Consider the following 13,289-nt stretch of genomic DNA (forward strand, 5'->3'; position numbering starts at 1 on the left):
TTGATTTAATTTAGATTCTTTCTGAGGGCCCATTGACAGTTTATCAGCCCCAGCTAGGAAATGTTTTCTGCGCCTTTTTCTGCTGTCGTCGACGTCGTCGTCGTCGTTTCATTTTGGGGCTGCCTTGTCGATGCTGCGCAGCGATAAAGTTGTCAAAGCAATTTTTGGCTGGCTTTAAAAATTTTGTATGTACGCCTGCCAAGCCAGACCTGGGCCGACTGCCTGTTTGCCTGTTTTCAGTTTGCTTGTAGCCTGGCTAAATGCCTGAATGCATCGCATAAGGCGACGTTGCCAATGTTGGTCGTCGTCGTCGTCGTCGTTCGCTCGTTTGCCAGCCTGTGTGTGTGTGTATGAGAGCTGTTGAATGTCTAATGTCGTGACTCGATTAATGAAATGTTGCACCGCGGCGTGGAAAATGCAACAAGAATTATAAAAAGTTATAATAAAAGCATTGACAGTCGGTTAATGGCCAAGCTAAACATTGTCAGGCTGGCAGGCGTTTCTAATAAGCCACTTTAATGGCCAGGCTAATTAGATAGACCCCCAGAAAAAGAAGAGTCACACTCCGAGATGAACGACAATTCAATCGCAGATATAGAGAAAGTCCAAACGATTAAAGAGATGTTTGATAACTGTGTTCTCAGAGTTGAAGTTGAAAGGTCAGCAAAAGAGAGAGAGAGAGAAAGAGACAAACACTTTGTCAGTTGACAAAACTGATCATCAATTTCAAATTAACGCACTTGATTGCCTTAATAATATAGCCATAACAACAAAAACAACAACAAAAATAGCTACATTCATTGTTTAGACAATTCGCTGGCAGCTCTATCAACATCTTCATAATAAAACAATCAACGCACAATCGACGCCAAGATCAAGTGACTTTCCATAGACAAAGCGCCGTCTCAGGTTCAGCTTCAGTCTCAGTCACAGTCTCCGACTCGTTCGTAGTCGCAGTCTCAGTCTCAGACTACGACTAAGTCAGAGTCTCATCCTCTCATCTTGGCATTTCCTGGCATTATGCGCGCTAAATTGAGAGGTCAACTGTGCGAGTGTGTTTCTGGCTTCGAGTGTGTGTGCTTTGCACTACAGTTTCCTGCCTGTCTGTCTGAATGTCTCTCCGTCTCTCTGTCTCTCTGGATGTCTGGATGTCTGCATGTCGGTGCCTGTGTTTCAGTCTTGTGGCTTTTGGGCCTGTGCCAAAGTAATTGATGTGCACGCTTGACCTGTGGGAGTGAACATATTGCAGATAATCTGCAACGCAGACAATTGCCTCAATGAATTTTTTATAAGTCGCCGCAGCGCAAAAAAATAAATATGTACACACAGTTTTAAAGAAACTCTTTTCTGTTGCAGACTGTTGTTGTAATTCTTCTCCTCTTTTTATTTTTCATCATGCCCCATAGTTGTAAAATGTGGCCCATTGTTTTCCTCGACTAGCTTTGCATTTGATTAAGCGCCAGGCATCGCTTAAATATTTATTACAGCATTTATTAAACGCTTTTCACCGCAGCTCATAAAATGCGTTGAATACAAAAATAACAAAAATGTTTTAAACTCGTTGTTGTCGTGTTGTCGTTGTTATCGTTGTTGTTATTGTCATTTGTTAAACAATGAAATATAAAAGAAATTCCACTCACCGCAAATTAGCCCGTGTTGAGAGACAACGAGACAACACAGACTCAGGCCCCAAAAATAGATGCGAGTAACGTGGGCGTTAATAGATTTATGTTGTTTAACTTAAGAGAGAATTCTCAAAGATGATGGCAGCTGGCAACACGCGGTCGACAGCAAACATGACCAGCAACATGGATGAGAGACGCATTGAATATCATTCATAACTGAAGGGGAGCTAAGATTTTAGATTGTATATTCCATAGTCTCGCCTTGAAGGCTATAATAATTCTGAAATAAAGGATAACCAATCTGTTATGCTTAAGAAAAATTTAATCAATAACTAAAATTAGGAAATTAATAAATACTTTAATCAATTCGATATGGATATAAATTAACAAAACATCTTCAACCAAAGAACTCTTCATACATTTTTAAATATTAATGAAAAACTTATATAGAGATAAAGATAGAAAATATCTTAAATAATAAGTAATTATTTAAACATGATTTGAACGTTTTGAGGAAATAAAGATACAAATATTTAAATAATAAGTAATTATATAGTTAATTAATTTAAAATTTAAAATCAAATAAATAAATACTACAATAAAAAAGTAAATACTATACAACAAATTTGTATATTAAAATTAAGTGGCACAAATAAAATATTTTAAGGATTGAAGGTTCTCAAAAAATCAAAATATGTGGAAAATCATAATCGTAATGAGTTTTAACTCCCAAAAAATCTCAAAAATAATTAACCTTACCATAATTGATTTTAAAGACTATATTCTCTTACACTTAATATATTAAAAACCAATATTATATATTTTATTTGGGGGTACTGAAATAAAATAGTTTACTTTTCTGTTTTGATATTCTAAAATTAAAACTTAGCTCATCTAAAAGTAAAGCTGCCGCGTGTGAATGATCTAACGAGCGCTCATAAATGTTTCATAAAAAAAATTCAAATAAAATTGATACGCATCATTTGAAAACTCATCACCAACTCGCTGCTCCGGCCAGAGTTCGGTTCAGTCAATCTGTCTGTTTGTCAGTCGCTCAATCAGTTAGGCAGTCAGCCAGCTCCACAGCCATTAGGTCTAAACGTTTCTTCTTGGCCAAACGCATGTTTGTTTTTTTTTCTCACTAGCTGCGTGTGTTTTTTTGTGTTTTTGTATATTTTTAATTAATTAGTCGAGGTTAATGAGTTGCTATTAATAATAAAAACGTTTATTTATGGTGCTAAAAGTAAAAAGCAACGAAAAAAAGAGCCACGCATATTGAAAACTTTCTCCCAAATATTATTGCATAATTCATAATATAGTAATATGTTGTTTTGGGCCTCTATTCGCCCGATCGATCGACCAATCAAACAAGCTGAGCTATCTTTCAATCGATACTCGTATCTGCTTATTATGAATATATTTATGCACAACCGGTACAGTTGACACCATAAGCACTTAATTAACGCATACGTTTGAACCTCGTTTGGCTTTGAGCCAACTCGGTTCCTTTATGGTGGCCAAGCATTCACTTTGCTGCAACAAGCGACCCATTTAAGGCTATCGCAGCGCTGTTTTGCTTGGCCATAATATTACATATTAGAGTCAGGCTCCTTTCTCAGTTTGCAGAGTTGATAATGATGAAGGCGCTGGCCATTTAGAAATGTGAATGTGGCGTCACAATGGAGCTGCCCCCGCTCAGAGTGTCAGTGTTTCTATTTCTGTTTGTTGTTCCCACATGATAACTGTAACTGTCGCTGTTAGCAGACCGGCAATTGTCTTGCCAATTTGCCGCACAGAAAAAACAACCTGTCGACCACTGTTGTTGCTGCTGTTTGGCGTTGGCCAAAATGGTACTCAGATCGGTTCAGATATGAATGACTTCAGAATGCGACATTTCATTGTCTTCAAGGGGTTCAAGCCAATAAATTGGGCTTAGATTTTCAATGCAAGGCAATTTAATTAGCGATCGCTTATCATTGATTATGTCAGCAGAGAGCAGAGAGCAAGAGGAGGAGGAGAGTGGGGAATACAACCCACGCATTCATATGGAGAAATAAAAATATATATATAAAAAATGCGTTGCGTGTTTAGTTTTCTAATTGGATTTTACAATTTTCACACCACAATCGCAGAAAATGGCTGGCAACAATGTTGTTGTCGACTGTTGTTGACTGTCTGTGCTGCCTGCGTCCGGCTTCAGCTTTTCAACTCCAGCTGGCTGTCAACCATTTCGAGACGCTTCAACGCCGCATGTGGGCAGATCATTACGTTCCTCCTCCTCCTCCATCTCCTTCTGCTTGTTGGCTCGCTGACTGCCTTGTTGGCCAGCTGACTAGCTGACTAGCTCAATAGTTGTCTAGTTGGCTAGCTGGCTGTCGCTGGCTACCAACGGTAGCAGCCTCTCTTTGTCCAGCCATAATGGAGTGTGACTAATTAATAAATTAATTTCGGCGTTGTCTCATTTGTAATTTCAATTTGTCTAATAGGATTTCATGTTTTGACCATTTTTGTCTTGACAAACTCGTCGCCGTGTCGGCCATATTATACAGCCAGCTCAGTTTCTCAGTCACTGTGTTTCTCACCAGATGAAGTTATTTTCTCATTCCGTCTAATTAAGCGTGAAGTTGAGGCTTAAAAAGTGCCATTCAACCAGAAATCTTTATGTAGGCGTCGAGTGTTTAAATGTATACGACTCTTCAAACATACGACTAAATGTGTGAATGTCTTTTGAATCGCTTTAGTGTTTTCTTGTAATTACCCAAAGCTTGTCTGACACTGAAATTAAATGCTAAGAGTGTGATCGGCTTACATAAATGCAGTATGCAAAACCATTAAGTTTAATGTATTCTATTTTCCACACTGCAGTCATTGTCTACTGTATTAAACTCTTAAGCTACTCAATTTATACTTTCACTCTTCTTTAAAGTAAACCTTTTTTTAATTTCATTTTAAATTGCTCTAATTCCTTTTAGTGACCTAGAGTAACACAAAATGTGGAAATTGTGTTCTATTATTTATTTATTTTGAAATTTTGTCAATGTGTTGTCCTTGTAGAAACCTAGAAGAAATTTATTCGTTAATAACTTTGCCATATTCATTTCCAAAAATTTCCAAAAAATAAAGAACTTATAGCAGTGAATAAAATGTTTTATTGAGCAATTTTTCATAGAAAATTTAAATTTTTTAAGATGAATGGATTATTAATAAAAACGTGTAGCACAATATCATATTAAGGCAATGCTATTTCGACTGCATATTTTAAGCCATACAATTTTGTCAGTATATGGTCGTTGTAGAATGCTAATATAAATGTAATAACATACTAACTTCAAAAACAAGAATATAACAATTAATCAATATAAATCTAAGTTCGATCTTGATTTAAGATGTTGGCTTCTTGGTTGAATTTTAAGATTTTTCCATTCTTGAAACAAAATTATAATCTTGAATTTCAAGATTGGGCAATCTAAATTTTTTGTAGATTTTGGAATAAACCTTCTTGGTTTAATTTTGACAACAAAATAATCTTGATTCAGGATTTTACATATAACAAGTACAACCAAATAATCATTTATTTTAACGACAAGCAATATCAATAGTTAGAGGATATTAACAATCAAATTGGTAAGAAAATATCAGTTGACTGAAAAATGTCTGCTTAGTCAAGAACCTTACAGCTGCAATCAGAATGTTTTCCTTTAAAAGTTACTGCTCTATACGCACCTAATTTTATATGCAATACATCAAGCATTTTGTAAAACTCATATTTTACATGAATTGGAGCGATTTATGGCAATCAAAGAGCACACAGCAAACAGACAGGCGACATCGACATCGACAGGCAAACAGGCGAACACAGGCTGCAAACTTTGAAAGTGCGAAGACAGGCAGCAACAGCAGCCACAATGGCAGTCAATATGTCAGTCAGAGAATATAATATAGAATTGAAAGACAGAGTGTGGCTCGTATCATATCAGCAAGTTAAACGTTTAATCACGCGTAGACATTTGGGCGAGATAAAACCAGAAACAGAAACAGAAATCAGGAATGAGAAATAAACAAAACGGCGAAAGAGAAAGAAATATGCGAGTTCATAAAAAGTAATTACAGGCGCACGTATGTAGGCAACAACAGCAACAGCGAAAGAGAATCAGGCCAGAAACAACGACAACAATTGCTGTGACAAATCTGCAATTTTTATTATTATCTGTCGTTGTTGCTGTTGTTGTTGTTTGTTGCTGTTTCTGTTGCTGTTGCTGCTGCTTGTCAAGTCGCAAAATGATCGAAGAGCTGCATATGAAAATGCGAAGCAATTGAGATTGATGGCTGGCCTGGCCAGGCTCAGGGCTGCCTGTGGGCTGTGCGCAGGAGGCGTGGCAACAACAGTTGTTGTCATTGCTGTGGCTCTTGCTGTTACTGTTGTTGTTGTTTTCGTCGTCATTTGCAGGGCCATTTTGCATTTGTCTCGACTTGTACATGAAAATTACAAAACTACTGGCAACAGATTTTCGTTCTTTTTTTCTTGGTTTTTTTGGTTTTGCGTAGGCAGCACGCTGCTGAAGCCGTAGAGGAGTGCAGGGGGAGGAAGTGTGTGAGGCACATGCCAAAGCCAGCAAAAATTGTGTCGCCAATTGTGGCAGGCAGGCAGCAGCCGAGGAACGAAGCATGAGAGGCAGTGTCAAGCTGGCATGACGCATGTGCGGCAACAGCGCAGAGCGCAGAGCTCAGCGCGGAATTCATGATCAATGACTGTGCACACACGCCACAAGCGGCCACAACACAACGCAATAATAGTGCAACCAGACAATAACAACACTGCAACAACAACATTGACAACAACAGCTACAATCAGAACGAGAGGGAGACACAAATTAATGAACACTTTGGCTGACATTTTAAGGACAAGTTCGGCAGCGGCATTTTGTTTTTGTTTTGTGTCGGTGGCATGCAACAAGAGGTGGCAGCATAGCTAGCTAGACAACAACAACAACAACAACAACTGCAACAACAAAATAAGGTTGATGCCGTATGCAATGGGACATTGAGTGATTGCCTGCAATTCAGAAGTTGTTGATTTAATGGCCACAATGACGCTTCCAAAAAGGGAGCGCATTTGAATACGAATTGCATAATCAATACATACAACTTTTTAAAGCGAAAGAATACTTAAAAAATAATTGATAGATATAAATATATTTGGAGAGATATAAATAACATATGTTAAACATTATAGCAATAATTATTAGAATAATGTATTAAAATAAGAAGGGACAAATATAAGAAATGTAAAAATAATATATTCTAAACATTTTTATTTAAACAAATATAAAGCAACATTTGAAAGAATTCATTAAAATAAGAAGAGAATAAAATGTGTCGAGAAAAAAATATGTTCTATATACGTATATAGATTAATTTTAAAAAAATGTAATAATACATAATTTGGGAAGAAAATAAGATTTAAAAGAACTTATTAAATCAATATTTATATGATATACAGCGTTTCTATACTGTCAATAACCTAGCCAAAGAACTTTGAAGTCAGCGATACTGCACATTAAATGTAAGTCACAAATTTTATATTATAACGTAACTGTATATAAATAAATAATAAACTATAATAAATACAATATTAATCTACTACTTCCGTTGAATTTATAGACTCCAGTTCGCATTCATTAAACTCATCATACAGACCGAGTTCATTGCAACATTCCTTGATTAATGCCCCAGCGAACTGTTGAGCATCCTTGAACCAGCTTGTCTCGTTGTTGGCATCTTTTGCAGCGCGCATCTTCGATCTTGCAACTGCCACCTACACTGTTAGCACAACCTACTCACAACTGGCACAAGGACAGGCAACATCAGCAGCAACTGAAGTTGCCTCTCTACTAATTAACTGGCTAAGTGCCTAACTGGCCTGACTTTGTTTGACTCGGCAACATGGCCCAGAGCCACAAAAGTCGCGACAGGGCTCAAAAGTCAGCCAACTAAATGTGTGTACTTTATATATGTGAGTGTGTGGGGGAAGTTGAGCCAAGGGAGCAACAGCCACACAGCATGTATGTAATTCAATCAACTGAACTTGCTGCAACAGCCAGAGCAACAGCAACAACAGCAGCAGTAGTGCAACAATCAATGACAATTGGGGGCAACACAAAGAGGCAAAGGCAATGGAAAAGCAAGAGCCAAAGGCAACGAGCGGACAGAGAAACTGACAGTCTTTTGGACCGCTACAAGGGTCACCTAATCAATGGGTCTCCAACTGTTGCTGCTGCTGCTGCTTTAGGTTGCTACTCTAGGTTGCTGCAACTTGTTGCTGTTGTTGTTTGCTGCTGCAGTTGTTGAGGTAAGTGGCAGGCCATTTGAAATTGTTGCACATTTTCAACTCTGCAGACTCTGTGCAAGTGCTCAGTGAGTGGGAGTTGATGTTGCCATTTGATGTTGCTGTTGTTGCGGTTGTTATTGCAGCAGTTGTTGCTGTTATTGCGTGCAACCAACAACGACGACGACGACGACAACAACATGTCAGCCGCAAGTGTCAAGTGCGCCGTCGTTGACAATGGCAACACGGCTATAAAGCTAATGAGCTTATTTAGAGGAAGTTGAATGAACACCAGGATGCCAAATCGGATGTGGAAAGTGATGTCAAGCGCAATGGGAGTAGGTCGATTGACTAAACTCAACGGAAATTGTGAATTACAAGACTGCAAGAGAGGCAAATTTATTTAGACAATATATAGATAAACTTGGCAATAAACATACACAAAATACAATTGTAGGAAAGGTAAATGACATCCGAAATTAGAAAAGAATTAAACTGCTCAACAGGAAATGTTTTTATTTATGGTGTATTTATGCTGTAAAATTGTGGTTAAATAAATATCAAAAAAATTCTATAGAACTTTAGATGAAGACAAAAATGAATAAAATACAATTTAAAAGGAAAAAATAAATAGAAACAATATTTCAATTAAAATAATGGGATGTATTAACGCTCTAAGTTGCATTAAAATTTGAAGAAGAAAAATGATTGGTACATATTCTCTAATATTGTGATTAAATAATTGTGCAAAAATTCTTTTAAACAATTTGCTGTTCATTTTTAAAGTAAAATACAATACGAAAAAATAAATAATAAATATATTTTTGAATAGGTAAATACTACAGAATATTGCCGAACATAAAATATCAAATATTTTAGTATGAAGAAATTTCAATAATTCATTAAAAAATATTTTACCTTTTAAATTAAAATGCAATACATTAAGCTAAGAACATTATATCAAGTTAAATTTAAAATAAATTTAATTTCCCACTATAAAATATTAAAGAAAAATGTGAAATATTTTAAATGCTTTGTACAAAACAATTTGTAAATTTACTAATTAACTTACATCAGGTAAATGCAACTTTATTATGAAACAATAAATAAATCAAAATAAAAATGCCACAAATGTCACAATTTACTTCCTTAATGTAAGGCAAGAAAAAAAACCAAAAACTTTCTTTAATTCTTTTGCAGCACTTGGTGCTCCACTCACGATTCCAATTGCCATTTACCACGTTTTGACCAGGTTTTCATTTGGCGACCACAATTTGCTGGCCCATAAATCAAATGCCACAAACGAAAGTAAAATGTGCAAGTAATTACAAATTAAAAGCAGCGAGCAAAAAAATGAAAAGCCAACAATGAGAGAGAGAGGGTGCGAAAGAGATGAGAAAAGCGGAAAAGCTGGCGACATTGCGAGGCAATTTAATGAAAAGTCCAAATGGAAATAAAATTGAAATTATATAAAAACAAAACGACAGCAAAAAGTACAAAAGAAAAAAAAACAAATCAAAAATAAGTGAGTTGGTGATGGGGGTGATGGGGGTGAACGAAGACGAGAGAGGAAGATGAGGAGGGAGGGCGGCATAAAGAAAATTAAAGTCACGGTTTCTAGCGTGTAAAGTTGTTGTTGTTGCGACACTTGCACAGCAGCAACAACAACAACACTTAACAGTAGAATGTAAATGTCTTTTTGGTCAGGTTTGTTAGCCACAAAATCCAAATTGCCATCACAACAGCAACATCAACAGCAACAGCAACAACAACAGCAACAACAGCAATAAAAGCAACGACAACAAGTGCAAGCTGCAACCTGTAAGCTGCATGCAGCATGCTGAATGCTGCCTGCTGTTTTTTTTGCTTTTGCGATTTGCTGCCTGTTGCAAGCTGCCTCATCAATTGATTAAATTTGCAGCGCATTGAGATACTTTGGCCAGACTTTTGGCTGATCTCGCCGATGCCTTTCACTTAAGACCAAAAAGCAACGGCGCACGATTTTTATTTATTTAGATTTAGATTTCGATTCGAATTTCGTCCGCTTCCATCTGCAGTTGTTGTCGATGCCCACAGCTTCTTCTTCGTCGCCTCTCTCCTCAGCAATCAAGCAGCAATTTGTTGATCTCTTATTGTTGTTCGAGCGACGCATAGAACGCGCCAAGAAACGCAATTGAAATGTTTAAGCTGCGTCACCAAATCTACAAAACAATAAGCATGTTTTTGTCTTGGCCATTTTTGGCCAAAGCAAACGCATTGATAAGATCTTCCAACAGTGAACTCTTGCTGTTGCTGTTGCGCCTGGTGTTGCTGCTGCCACCGGGCACGGGAACGTTAGGCCACCCAACGAACGAAACGTCCACATCCGCGTCGCCATCAACGCCATTGTGAGGCACTGCACAAAACGGCAGTCAGGTGTTGCTTTTATTGTTTTACAATCACCAGCTAGAGAAGACAAAAAAAAACCGAATAGAAGCCAACAGCAATGGCCAAAAACTCTACAGCATCGATTCCTCGACATCGCGGGGCTCATCGATAGTGTCTCTTGTTGTTGTTGTTGTAACTTTCACAAAACAAAACAAATCTCAGTCGCAGCCGCAGTCTCAGCCTCTGTCTCAGCTCATGCACAGGCCATAAAAGCAAACCACAATTCAAATAAAATGAAAATAGAATCAAATAAACTTGCAACCAAACAAAGGCCACAGCTGAAATAAAACTCCACACCACCACGGCCAAAAGCTCGGGTCATAAAGAAATCTCCCAGCCAAGCAACCTACACTAACAAATAACGAAATAACAACAACATCAACAGCATCGACACCGACACCAACGAGTCGCGAACTACGATCAGGCCAAATGCAAATTTATCCAACAATTTCTGTGCTGTTCAACTGCCACCCCAAACACACACATACACAATCATACACACACTCGAATGCCAAGACCCCAAACATGACCCAAAGATATGGACAGCACTGTGTGTCAAGCTGCATCCACTAATAGTGGAAGATATTCTATCTAGTGCACTTGAAGGAATAAGTTACCAAAAATGCTTATTTTTCGCTTATATTTTTTCTATAACTATCCTAAATGCCCACATTGATTTATATTAGTATCGCTTCATAATAAAAATTATTAATTTTCAATATGAAATAATGTAAATTACTTTCAAAAACTTACAACAACATAAAGATTTGTTCTTGTTTAGTTTGCCATTTTTTTTTTATATAATCATAACTAATAAGCTTTTTTTTAAGAAATAACTTCACTATAAATATCCCTCAATCCTTCCAAGCTCACACAGTAAACGTTGAATTTAGTTCATAACGTTTTAACACATTCAACAATATTTCTTCACCTTCCACATTTTTCATAATTTATTTAAATTAAATCAATTTCAATTTAAATTATTATAAATAACTTGCTAAAAATACTTCAGAAATATATATAAATATATAAATCATAACCACTTTTTTCAATAAACAACTAATGTTGTAAAATTAAAAAACAAATTCAAGTTAATTACTTTTCTATATTTTCAAGTATTTAACATATTCAATATAATTATAATATTGCGTATATATCAATCGAGTACTCATATCGAGCAGTAGACTGGTAAAATAAATAAATGATCTTCTGAACAATTTAGATATGATTTCATTAGGCTCATTGCAATTTCTTTAATAATTAAATCTAAACAAATCTTTGTTTCCAACTAGATAAATAATTCGAGTGCATTTTCATAAAACCGTCTGAGTTAAAAGACTGATTTTATTTTGAAATTGTTTGCCGTATTAAAGACCAATGAAACACAGACACATCACCTTCAACTTTACTTAAACTCCACATATTATTTCTGTTTAAAATATTACTACTAATTGCAGAAAAGTAGTCTTTGCAACCATCTACATAACCATTTCCGTACCTGGAACCCAAAGCTCTGTGGTAACTATTATTGCTGCCACCAACTGTGAGCTTCATGCGCGTTAACAATTTGTGGCTGCGTTTTGTGGCAACATGGTTGTTGGCTTTTGGCAAGTGGCCACTTGGGCCGCAGCAGCAGCAGCAGCTTCAGCATTTCCCACATGAACTTGCCTAATTAAGAGGCCACATTTTAGCAAAGTCTTTAAATTTTGTGTGTGTGTTTTGAGTTTTTTGCCTACTTGCCCCATTTCGCAGCGACACAGAGAACCTGCAACGTGCCTCAGCAGCCAGCCAACAAATGGCCATCAAATAAATCAACGACAGCAAAAAGCCAAAACGCACATGCAAAACACGTCGCACACACACACACACACACACACACACACACACACACACACACACACACACACACACACAGAGCGTCTCTTTGCTCCTACAAGTTATATAGTATATATATCCTATACCCCCTTCTTGTGCTGCTCTCTGGCGACATCTTTCACCGTCTCAGCTTTCAAACATCGTCGTCGCCAGCGTCGCCATTTCGGTTATCAGAGTGCGCGTTTTAATGAGTTCGAGTACGTTTTATGAGCATGCAAAAGGCAAACTCTTGAGAAATCCGAAAACGCACCAAAGTGGAATGCACACAAAAATGTTAGAATCTTGCCGCGTTGATAAACTTTCGCGAGGAAAGCAGCAAGCAGCAAAAAGAAACAAAAAAAAAAAGAACGACAGACAAGAAGCTGATGATGGAGACGAGATGAGACGAGACAAACGGGCAAACACTCAAAGCGAAAAAAAACAACGACAACATCTCGAAAAAGAAGCTCATCATAATCAAGTGCGATGGCGACGGCCTTATGATGATTGTGATTGGTGTCGTTGTTCCTCTTCTTGCTGTTGTTGTTATTGTTGTTGCTGTTGTTGTTAGTGTCGCCTCACCTGAGCTTGCCTTGCTCTCAGATGCTGCTAGTTAAGCAGCCTGACTGCCTCGCTGACAGAGTCTGGCACGTACAACGCGTCGTCGTCGTCGTCGACGTCGCGGCAAAGATACATTCGCAAAGATACAAAGACGACGGACGCACTTGCTTCGCTCGCTCGTTGCCAAGTACGCGACGGAATTCATGAATGAATTCTATGAATGTCGTTCGCTTGCAAAAAGGCCAAATTGTGAAAAATGTAGAATGCGTGTGAAGTTCAAGTGTGCGCTGCAAGTTATGCCAAACTTTTCAAACATCGAATGGCAATAATTTCATAGCATACTTTTTGGCGGTAGCATTAAACGAGTAAGAAAACTACAGTCGAGTGTGCTATGAGATGCATTCTACCCATTTTCAATAAAAACGAAACAATGCGATATTCTTATTAAAATATACTAAATTAGTATATTCAAATATTTTTAAATATACCAAATATTA

Source organism: Drosophila sulfurigaster, chromosome 3 (genome assembly GCF_023558435.1).
Source record: "Drosophila sulfurigaster albostrigata strain 15112-1811.04 chromosome 3, ASM2355843v2, whole genome shotgun sequence".
Lineage (NCBI taxonomy): Eukaryota > Metazoa > Arthropoda > Insecta > Diptera > Drosophilidae > Drosophila > Drosophila sulfurigaster.